The sequence below is a fragment of the Microtus ochrogaster genome, chromosome 5 (genome assembly GCF_000317375.1).
Source record: "Microtus ochrogaster isolate Prairie Vole_2 chromosome 5, MicOch1.0, whole genome shotgun sequence".
In the NCBI taxonomy this organism is placed as follows: domain Eukaryota; kingdom Metazoa; phylum Chordata; class Mammalia; order Rodentia; family Cricetidae; genus Microtus; species Microtus ochrogaster.
The window spans coordinates 79,907,034-79,917,247 of record NC_022012.1 but is presented as its reverse complement, the minus strand read 5'-3'; the positions used below and the strand labels follow the sequence as shown (position 1 = coordinate 79,917,247).

The 10,214-nt window shown below is 39.5% G+C and overlaps 1 protein-coding gene across 7 annotated transcripts in view; it reads left to right on the top strand.

The window, feature by feature from the left end:
- Positions 1-10,214, top strand: part of Dock3 (dedicator of cytokinesis 3) — a 405,059-nt gene that overhangs the window by 173,742 nt on the left and 221,103 nt on the right. The window lies entirely within an intron of this gene.

The window sequence follows — 10,214 nt, the reverse complement described above, 5'->3', positions numbered from 1 at the left end:
ACAGCCTTGTCGTGTTCCTGAGTTTAGTGGGATGGCTTTGAGTTTCTCCCCGTTTAATTTGATGTTAGCTGTTGGCTTGCTGTATATAGCTTTTATTATATTTAGGTATGACCCTTGTATCCTTAATCTCAGTAGGAGGAAAAGGGTCTCAAGAGCAGGAAAAAGCGGCAGAGACAGTCCCCACTCCCACTGTTAGGAGTTCCACAAGAACACCAAGCTACACAACCTTAACACATATGTAGGGTACCTAGCTCAGACCCATATAGGCTCTGTAATTGTCATTTCAGTCTTTGTTAGCCCCTGTGAGCCCTACTTAGTTGATCTTGTGTTTCATGCTTTCCCAGTATCATCAGTTCCTCTGGCTCCTACAAGTCCTGCCCCCCCTTCTGCTGGGTTCTCTGAGCTTTACCTAATGTTTGGCTGTAGATCTCTGCATCTACTCCCATCAGTTGCTGGATGAAGCCTCACTGATAATGACTGGGCTAGGCCCTGATCCATGAGTATAGGAAAATATCATTAGGAATCATTGTAGTAATTTTTCAGTCATGTTTGGTTCTGTCCTAGGTCTCTGAGGTTTCCAGCCTCTGGTTCCTAGCCATCCAGACGGTGTCAGGCGTGGGCTCCCTTCCCTGGAATTGGCCACTCCTACAGGTTCTATATCACTTTTACCCCAGCACATTTTGCAGGGGTAAATTGTAAGTTGAAGATTTTGTGGTTAAGTTGATGTCCCAGTCCCACCACTGGAAACTTTGCCTGGTTACAAAAGATGGTCAGTTCAAGTTCCATATCTTCCATTACTAGGAATCTTCACTAGGATCACTATTGAAGATTCCAGGGGAGTTCTATTATACTAGATATCCGCATTGTCCCCCCTCACCGAAAATGCCCCTGAATTCCAATTTTCTTTTCCAGTACTCCCACACACCCGATTCTTCCTGTTCCCATTACCACCTGCTTCCAGTCCCCCATAAAATCTATTCTTTTTCTTCTTCTCAAGGAGATACAGGTGTCATTCTCACCCCCTTTAAGGCCTCTTTGTTACTTAGCTCTTTGGGTCTGTGGTTTCCAGCATAATTATCAGTTACTTAATAGCTAATATCCACTTATAAGTGAGTACATACTATGTTTGTCTTTCTGAGTCTGGGTCACTCAGGATGAGTTTTTTTTCTAGTTCCATCCATCTGCCTGCAAATTTCATGATACCATTTTAACAAGTGAGTAATACTCCATTATGTAAATGTAGCACATTTTCTTTATCCATTCTTCAGTTGAGGGACATCTAGGTTGTTTCCAGTTTCTGGTTATTATGAATAAAGCTGCTGTGAACATAGTTGAGTAAATGTCCTTGTGCTAGGATGGAGTGTCTTTTGGGTATATGCTCAGGAATGGGATAGCTGAGTCTTGAGGTTTTTATGATACCCAATTTTAGGAGAAACCACCATATTGATTTTCATATGAGGCTATATAAGTTTGCACTCTCACCAGCAATGGAGGAGTGTTTCCCTTTTTATCAGGCTTTCTTTTGGGCACCAACAAGCTTCCAAATAAAGATATGGAGACTTAATATTAGTTACGAATGCTTGGCTTTAACTTGTCCCACTACTTCTTATAACCTAAACTGTTTTTCTTCATCTACATTTTACCTCAGGGATTTTTACCTTTCTTTCATTCTATATGCCCTGTTCTGTGTCTGACTGGGTGGCAGCTTCTTGGCAAGCCCCAGGCATCTCCCTTCCTTATCCCCTTATCCTCTTCTCTTTCTCTCTTCTTTTTCTCTCTCCTCCCTAGCCTAGATTTCCCTTCCTACTTATTCTCGCTGCCTGCCAGCCTTGTCTATCCCTCCTCTGCCTTATTAGTCCAATCACGTGCCTTTAGGCAGACAAGGTTAAAAAAATACATTTTTTACATAATTAAACAAATGCAGCATATGCAAATATAACATACCTTTACATAGTTAAGATGATACTCTACATTATAAATAAATGTAACACATCTTTGCCCAGCTAAAGTAATATTCCACAATAGCATCCACATCCTTGCCCGCACGAGCTGTCAGTTGTGTTATTGATCTTAGCCATTCTGACAGGCATAAGATGGAATCTCAAAGTTGTTTTGATTTGCATTTCCTTGTTGGCTAAGGATGTTGAGCATTTCTTTGTTTCTCAGCCACTTGAGATTCCTCTTTTGAGGATTCTCTGTTTAGATCTGTATCCCATTTTGAGATTGGAATATGTGATCTGTGGATGTCTAGTTTCTTGAGTTCTTAGTATATTTTGGATATTAGCCCTCTGTTAGATGTGGACTTGGTGAATATCTTTTCCCATTTTGTAGGCTGTCATTTTGTCTTATGTAAAGTGTCCTTTGCCCTACAGAAGCTTTTCAGTTTCATGAGGTCCAAGTCCCATTTACTAATCGTTTATGTTAGTGCCTGTGCTACTAGTGTTCTATTCAGGAAGTTGTCTCCTGTGCCAACACATTCAAGGCTGTTTCCCCATTTTTTTTTCCTTTCAGTTTCAGTGGATCTAGTTTTGTGTTGAAATCTTTGATACACTTGGACTTGAGTAGGGTGTACTTGTATAGGGTGATTGACATGGATCCCCTTATATTCTTCTACATGCAGTTATCCAGTTTGACCAGTGCTATTTGTTAAAGATGATTTTTTTCATTACATATTTCTGGCTTCTTTATAAAAAAAAAACCAGGTGTTCATAGGTGTGTGGATTTACATTTGGGTTTTTGGGTTAATTCCATTGATCAATGTGTCTGTTTTTATGTCAATACCATGTGTTTTTTTTTTATTACTATAGCTCTACAATACAGCTTGAAATCAGGGGTGGTGATACCTCCAGAAGTTCCCAAAAATTGTATCAGGGATTTCCTACAACTGATAAACACCTTCAGTGAAGTGGCTAGATACAAGATAAACTAAAAAAAAAAAATTAGTATCCTTCCTATATGCAAATGACAAATGGGTTGAGAAAGCAGTCAGGGAAACAACACCCTTTATAGTAGCCACAAATAATATAAAATATATTGGGGGAACACTAACCAAGGAAGTGAACTATTTGTTTGACCAAAAATCTCAAGTCAGAGACAACCTCTGTTTTTGCTGTTAGGAGTCCCAAAAGAGGACCAAGCTACAAAACTATAACATATATGCAGAGGGCCTAGGTCAGTCCCATGTGTGCTCCCTGACTGTCAGTTCAGTCTCTGCGAGCCCCTATGGCTCCAGTTAGTTAGTTCCTTCTGTGAGCCTTCTCATTGCGACTCTTACTGACTTTTGGGACCCTATGCCTCATACGGAGTCACCTTGCCTGCCTAACTGTAATACAAGGGGAAATGCTTAGTTTACTGCAACTTGATATGCCCAATGTTTTATTCATACTCATGGAAGACCTGTCATTTCTTGGATGGAGACAGAATAGGAGGAGGTTGGGAATGGGAATAGGGGTGTGTCATAGAATATTAGTTGAAGATGTGTTACATCTGTGTATGCTATGGAATATTTGTTTAATGATGCAAATATGTGTGGCATTCTATTTTTAAGATTTTTATTTATTTATTATATATACAGTGTTCCGTCTGCCCACATGCCAGAAGAGGGCACTAGATCTCATTACAGATGGCTGTGAGCCACCATGTGGTTGCTGGGAATTGAACTCAGGACCTCTGGAAGAGCAGCTGGTGCTCTTAACCTCTGAGACATCTCTCTAGCCCCGTGTGGCATTCTTTTATGTTGCATTTGTTTAACTCTGTGAAGTTGTGTTACTTTGCCTGCCTAAAACACCTGATTGGTCTAATAAAGAGCTGAATGGCTAATAGCTAAGCAGGAGAGAGATAAGTAGGGCTGCCAGGCAGAGAGAACAGAGAGAGAGAGAACAGAGAGACAGAGACAGAGACAGAGAGAGAGAGAGAGAGAGAGAGAGAGAGAGAGAGAGAGGAAGGAGGAGGAGGAGGAGGAGGAGGAGGAGGAGGAGAGGACACAGAATAAGAAGGAAAGATATACAGAAACAGAGAAAGGTAAAAGCCCAGAGGCAAAAGGTAGATAGGATAATTTAAGTAAAGCTGGCTGGAAACAAACAAACTAAGGCTGGGCATTCATAAGTAAGAACAAGTCTCTGTGTATTTATTTGGAAACTGGGTTCTGAGCCCCCCAAAAGAGCAAGAGTAAAAGAAAAAAACCCAACTACATAGGGCATGTGAAGGAAGCCTGGAAGGGGAGGATGAGGGAGGCTGAGGCTAGAATGTAAAATCGATAGATGAATTTTAAAAAGAAAAAAGAAAACAACTTGAAGTCTTTGAGGAAAGAACTTGAAGAAATATCAGTAGATAAAAAGATCTCCCGTGCTTATGGAATGGTAGGTAGGATTAACATAGTAAAAATGACCATTTTACCAAATGCATTCTTTGATCTATTATTTGAAGTACTTGGTTACCCTCAAAATATGTCATGATATGACTTGTGGCTTCTAATTCAGCTATCACTTGTTTGATAAACAAATGTATTTGTAATCCTGAGGGTTAGGAGAGTGAAATGTGAAAGGTATTCTATGTAGTACAGCACTTTTACAATATATTTCTCTATTGTGAAACTGTATTCTATATTTCTAGTGTCCATTCTGTTACATTTTCTCTTAATTCAAAACTTTTGTTACTGTGTGATTTGGTTTTATTGACCATTTGTAATGTTACTTTTGTGAAACAGCATTTGGGTCATTGAATAATTTTTACCTCAATTACAATTCTAAATATTCTTAATTTTATCAACCACACAAGCTGCCTTATTTGAATAATTTCCAAGAATTTTACAGCCTGATGGTGGTAGCACATGCCTTTAACCCCAGAACTCAGGAGGCAGAGGCAGGTGAATCTCTGGGTTTGAGGCTAGCCTAGTCTACAGAGCAAGTTCCAGGACAACTAAAGCTGCAAAGCAAAAAGAAAACAAAACATCCCCCCTCCCAAAAGAATGATGGCACATGCCCATTACCCCAGCACTGTAGAGAATCAGGACTTTGAGGCCACCTAAGCTATAAAAGAAGTTGAAGGCAGCCTGAACTATGTAATGGAATTCTTTCAAAAAGCTGTTCTCTTCTTTTTTGGAGGGTAAAGTTGTTAATGACTCCAAAAAGACTTGTTTAAAATGGCATTTGAGGGCTAAAGAAAAGGCTCAGTAGTTAAGAGCATGTACTGATTTTACAGAGAAGAACTTGGTTCTCAGTGTCTGCACAGGACTACTCACAATCGCCTATAACTTCAGTTCTAGGGACATCTGATATGCAGCCTTTTTTAGGCCTCCTTGGGGACAGCACTCATGTGCACACCTTCCTGTATATACATAATTAAAAATTAAAAATATAAAAATTTTAAAGATTAAAAAAATCAGCATAGTGGCATTTGACCATTGTTGTGTATAATCATTATTTAATGTTGGCCACTTGACTTCTCACGATGAAGGGATAATGAATCCATGTTGAAGCATGTATGTTCATGTATCATATGTGGCCAGGTGTCTTGTTTTCTAATGTTTACTGTTTTCGGATATTCTGCTAATCAGATATGGCAGAAGCTGCAGGAGCCGCCACCTCTTCTAGTTCATCATAGTCTGGCTCATGTTGAGATTCTCTGCACTAACAGATTTCTAACTAATATGTCAGCTAGGCTTGTCTTATCTTTGAGCTAGATCAGTTTAGTCATTCCCTGTGTGATTTAGTATTTTTCATAGTTTTTTTTTTCATTTTTCATTTTTATCTGGGATAGTCACGATCTTAGATATGCATAGTTTATGAAATTCAGATATAGAGACAGTAGAACAAAGACATTAGAAAACCAAAAGGAAAAAAATAGCTGAACATTATAATATATGTCTTTAATCACTCAGGAGGCAGACGTAGAAGGATTTCTGTGAGTTCAGTGCCAGACTGTTGTTCTATGTAGGGAGTTCCAGGCCAGCAAGGGCTGTTTAGTGTGATCCTGCCTAAAACAAACAAGATTGTAAAAAAAAAATTGGTGAAATTTGATAAAGTTTTCAAACATATGCAAAAAGGAAATTAAGGGGTTGGGGATTTAGCTCAGTGGTAGAGCGCTTGCCTAGCAAGCGCAAGGCCCTGGGTTTGGTTCTCAGCTTCAGAAAAAAAAAAGACAAAAAGGAAATTAAAAACCATTTCAAGAAACTGATGTATTCTGAAAAGGCAAAATGAGCCATTTACCCTAAAGAGAGAAGTCTCTATATAAATAAATCCAGGGCCATGCATAGTGCTGCTATATGGAATCCAGCACATGGGCTCTGAGGCAGGATCATCTTACTATGACTCCATAGTAAGAACCTCTCAGAAATTATGAGTAGATAATGTCAGATATGAAAGATGCATTACATCTAATGCTACTGATAAAAAGAGAAGAACATATGATTATGTGCTAGTGAATCGGCAAAAATGAAGTAGCTAAATCCTCAGAAACATAAAACCTCCCAAGACTGAATAATGAAGGAAGAGAAAGACTGAATAGAACAGTAGCAAGTAAGTTTCTTAGGTGAATTCTGCCAAACTTTTAGAGTAAAAGTAATACAAATTCTTCTTAAATTCTCCACAAAATTAAAGAAATAAAAACAGTAAAATCTTATGCTGGGGATGAGAATAGTGTGAAGTTTTAACTCCAGAGGAGAAAAGAGTTTGCTAAGGAAAAGTTTATCTCAAAACTAAATCTACATGTGTTTATTTCCTGCCTTTTCTCAAACAAATATATATACATACATATTTATAAAAATATATATTTGAAAATTTCATAATATATTATCTTGATCATATCCATCTCCATACTCCTTTCTTCCATCTCTCCCAACTTATTTCCAGCTTTCTTCCCAACGTTTTATCGTTTGTTTGTTTGTGAATTTTGCATGCAAATTGATGGAACACCATCCAGAGTGAGGTAGTCCAGACCCAAAAAGATGAATATGGTATGTACTGATTCATAAGTGAATACTAGCCATAAACAAAGGATATTGAGCCTATAGTTCATGATCCTAGAGAAGCTAAGTAACAAGGTGAACCCTAAGAAAAAGATATATAGAGCTACCTGGAAAGTCGAAATAGACAATATCATCTGACAAAATCAGGAATATAGGAGTAGGGGGAGAAGGGAGGGTGGGAAGGGGAAGAAAAGAGAAAAGGGGAAGGGAAAGGAGATCTTGAGGGAATGGAGGAAGAACAGAGATGAGAGCAAGGAAAGTGGTATCTGGATTGAGGGAGCCTTTGTGGAGTTAGCAGTATACCTGGCACTAGAGAAATTACCAGGAATCTACAAAGATGGCCCCAGATAAGACCATAAGCTGCAGAGGAGAGGATGCCTGAATTGGCCTTGCCCTGTAGTCAGACTGATGAATATCTTAAATATCACCATAGAACCTTCATCCAGCAACTGATGGAAAGAGAGGCAGAGACTCACACTGGAGCACTGGACTGAGCTCCTAAGTCCAGTTGAAGAGTGGGAAGAATGAGAATATGAGCAATGATGTCAAGACCATGATGGGTAAACCCACTGAAACAGTCTACCTGAGCTAATGGGAGCTCACCAACACCAACTGGACTGGGAAGGAACCAGCATAGGTCCAAACTAGTTTCTCTGAATGTGGTTGACAGTTGGATGGCTGGGGCAGACTGAGGGGCCATTGGCAGTAGTACCTGGATTTAACCCTACTGCTTGTACTGGCTTTTTTGGGAACCTATTCTCTTTGGATACCTTGCTCAGCCTAGATATAGTAGGGAGGGCCTTGGACTTTCCCCAAAACAATGTGTCTTGCCCTCTCAGAAGAATGGATGGGGGTGGGGTGGGGAATATGTGAAGGGGATGGACGGGGGAGGAAATGGGAACTGGTATTGGTATGTATAATGGGAAAAGATAGTTTCTTTTCTTTTTTTTTTAAAAAAAATTAAATAAATTAAAAAAAGAAAAAGCCACTAAGTCCAGTATGTGTGTATGTGGTCATTCCCTGTAACATGGGCAGTCTACTAGTGTTCATCCCCTCCCCGAAAGAAAGGTGAGTTTCCCCTCAGCAGCTGTCAACTGTCGGCCTCCCAGCTAGATGTGCATCAGGAGCCTCCTCTAATCCTTGTTCTAATTTTAAACTTACTTAAATCTTGTATTTTAACTCAGGTGTGCTATGAGTTCATGAGTCGTACAACAGCTACGTCATAACCAGAGGCCAACATTTCATAGCACTCTTTCCTATCCTCTAGCTCTTAAATTCTTCCTGCTTGTCTTCTATGATTTCCCCTGAGCATTGGGGAAGGCGGTTGATAGAAATGTTCCATTTGTGACTGAGCACTCAAAGCCACTTATTCTTAGCCCTTAAGTCTCTGCAGTAACTACTCTGTCCTAGGACTTGTGGCATCCTATCTATGGGTTTTTATTATCCCTCCCATGGATCAGGCATCAAATCTAGTTAAGAAATCAGATGGTTAGGTAGGGATGAGGGTGTAGAGTGCTAGATCAGACCATTGATAGCTTTTCTTCCTTTCCCCAGCAGACTGGATAGTACTTCCGGCACTATAAAAACTAGCTAGCAGGGTGGGAATCTTGTGGTCAGTTCAAGATTGATTTCTTTATGTCCTGTAAATGAAATGTGATGTGTTTTCCATAAACAGGGACTTACAGTCTATTTATGATAAGCAACCTAGAGCAAAAGCAAAAGTCCATCTTGTTTAGGGTGTCTTTGTGGTCACTAATTGAGAGATAACCTGTGCGTGACATTGAGATTTTCATTAAATAACTCATATCTTGTTGCGGGAGGTCCTTCCGCTCCTCCAGCCTATAGCCGCTGAGATACCCGCCCATTGGGGCGTGGTCTCTCTCCCTTTAAAAAAGCGGCCACTTCCTTCTCTCGCTCTCTTCACTTCCTGCTCGGCTGGCTGCTAGACTCCCTTCCTGGTCGTACAGAGGGCTGACGGTGATCTGTAAGTTTTTTTCCCCTTTAAATAAATACTACCCTGTTAATTATAATTCCAAACTGCTGTGGCATCGTTTGTGACTTACGTCTACAATATCTTATGGGAATAATATTGTTCACCCATACCTCTGTTCATTTTCCCCCTTTAAAAATTATGCTTAATTGCTCAAGTGGTGGTGGAGTTTCATAGCTTCATCATATTTCCTTAGTTTTAGTTAACACCCTGTGTCCCTTATTTTCCTATCCCACTTCCCCATCCTTACTTACACGTCTAGCTCCAAGTATCCATTGCACCATTCTTTTCTATCACATATATCTAGTATCCTATTTCATAATATTTTCACTTAGGTTGTAAGGTCATAGGTTCTCATTTTCATGCACACTTCACTTTTGTTAACCCTTCCCCTGTCCCTGCATTTCCGTATTACTGTACTTCTCCTTCTCTATGTTCACCTTACCCCTAAACTACTGTGTCTCTATTCTGGATGTATCTCCTTGCCCACTGGCCCATTATTAGTTTCCTAACTTTCATGTGTACTCCATGCATAATACACAAAACATAAAATTAGAAGATAGTATCTGCATCTAAGAGAAAAATGTGGCGTTTGAGTTTGGGGCATAGGTGACCTCACTAAGTGTGCTTTTTTCCAATCACATCCATTTACTTGCAAATTTTATTTCTCTTTTCTGTTGAGTGATGGTCCAATGTATATGTACTACATTTTCATTATCCATTTGTCAGTTAATGGCTATCTGGGTTGATTCTATTTCCTAGATTTTGTGAACAGAGCAGTAATGAAGATGGATGTACAAATATATCTGTAATAAAATATGAAGTTCTTTGAGTCTGTGTTTATGATGGTATAGTTGAGTCATATGATAATCCTGTTTCTAGTTTTTTTTTTTGATAGACCTCCAGACTGATTTCCAGAGTGACTGTACTAGTTAGCATTCCTATCAGCAGTGGTAGGAGTTCCTTTTTTGCCACATCTATAGCAGCATTTATTGACATTTGTATTTCTGATGATGACTATTCTGACTGATAGAAACTTAAAGTGATTTTAATCTGCTTTTTCCCTGGTAGCTAAGGATGTTTAGCACTTTAAAAAGTGCCGATTGATTATTTGTCTTTCTTCTTTTGATAACTTTATGTTATTCATAGCCTATTTTTTTTTTATTGAGAAAAAAAATTTCCGCCTCCTCCCAGCCTCCCACTCCTCCCACCCTCCCCCCACTCCTCTCTCCCTCCCTCTCGAGTCTGAAGAGCAGTCAG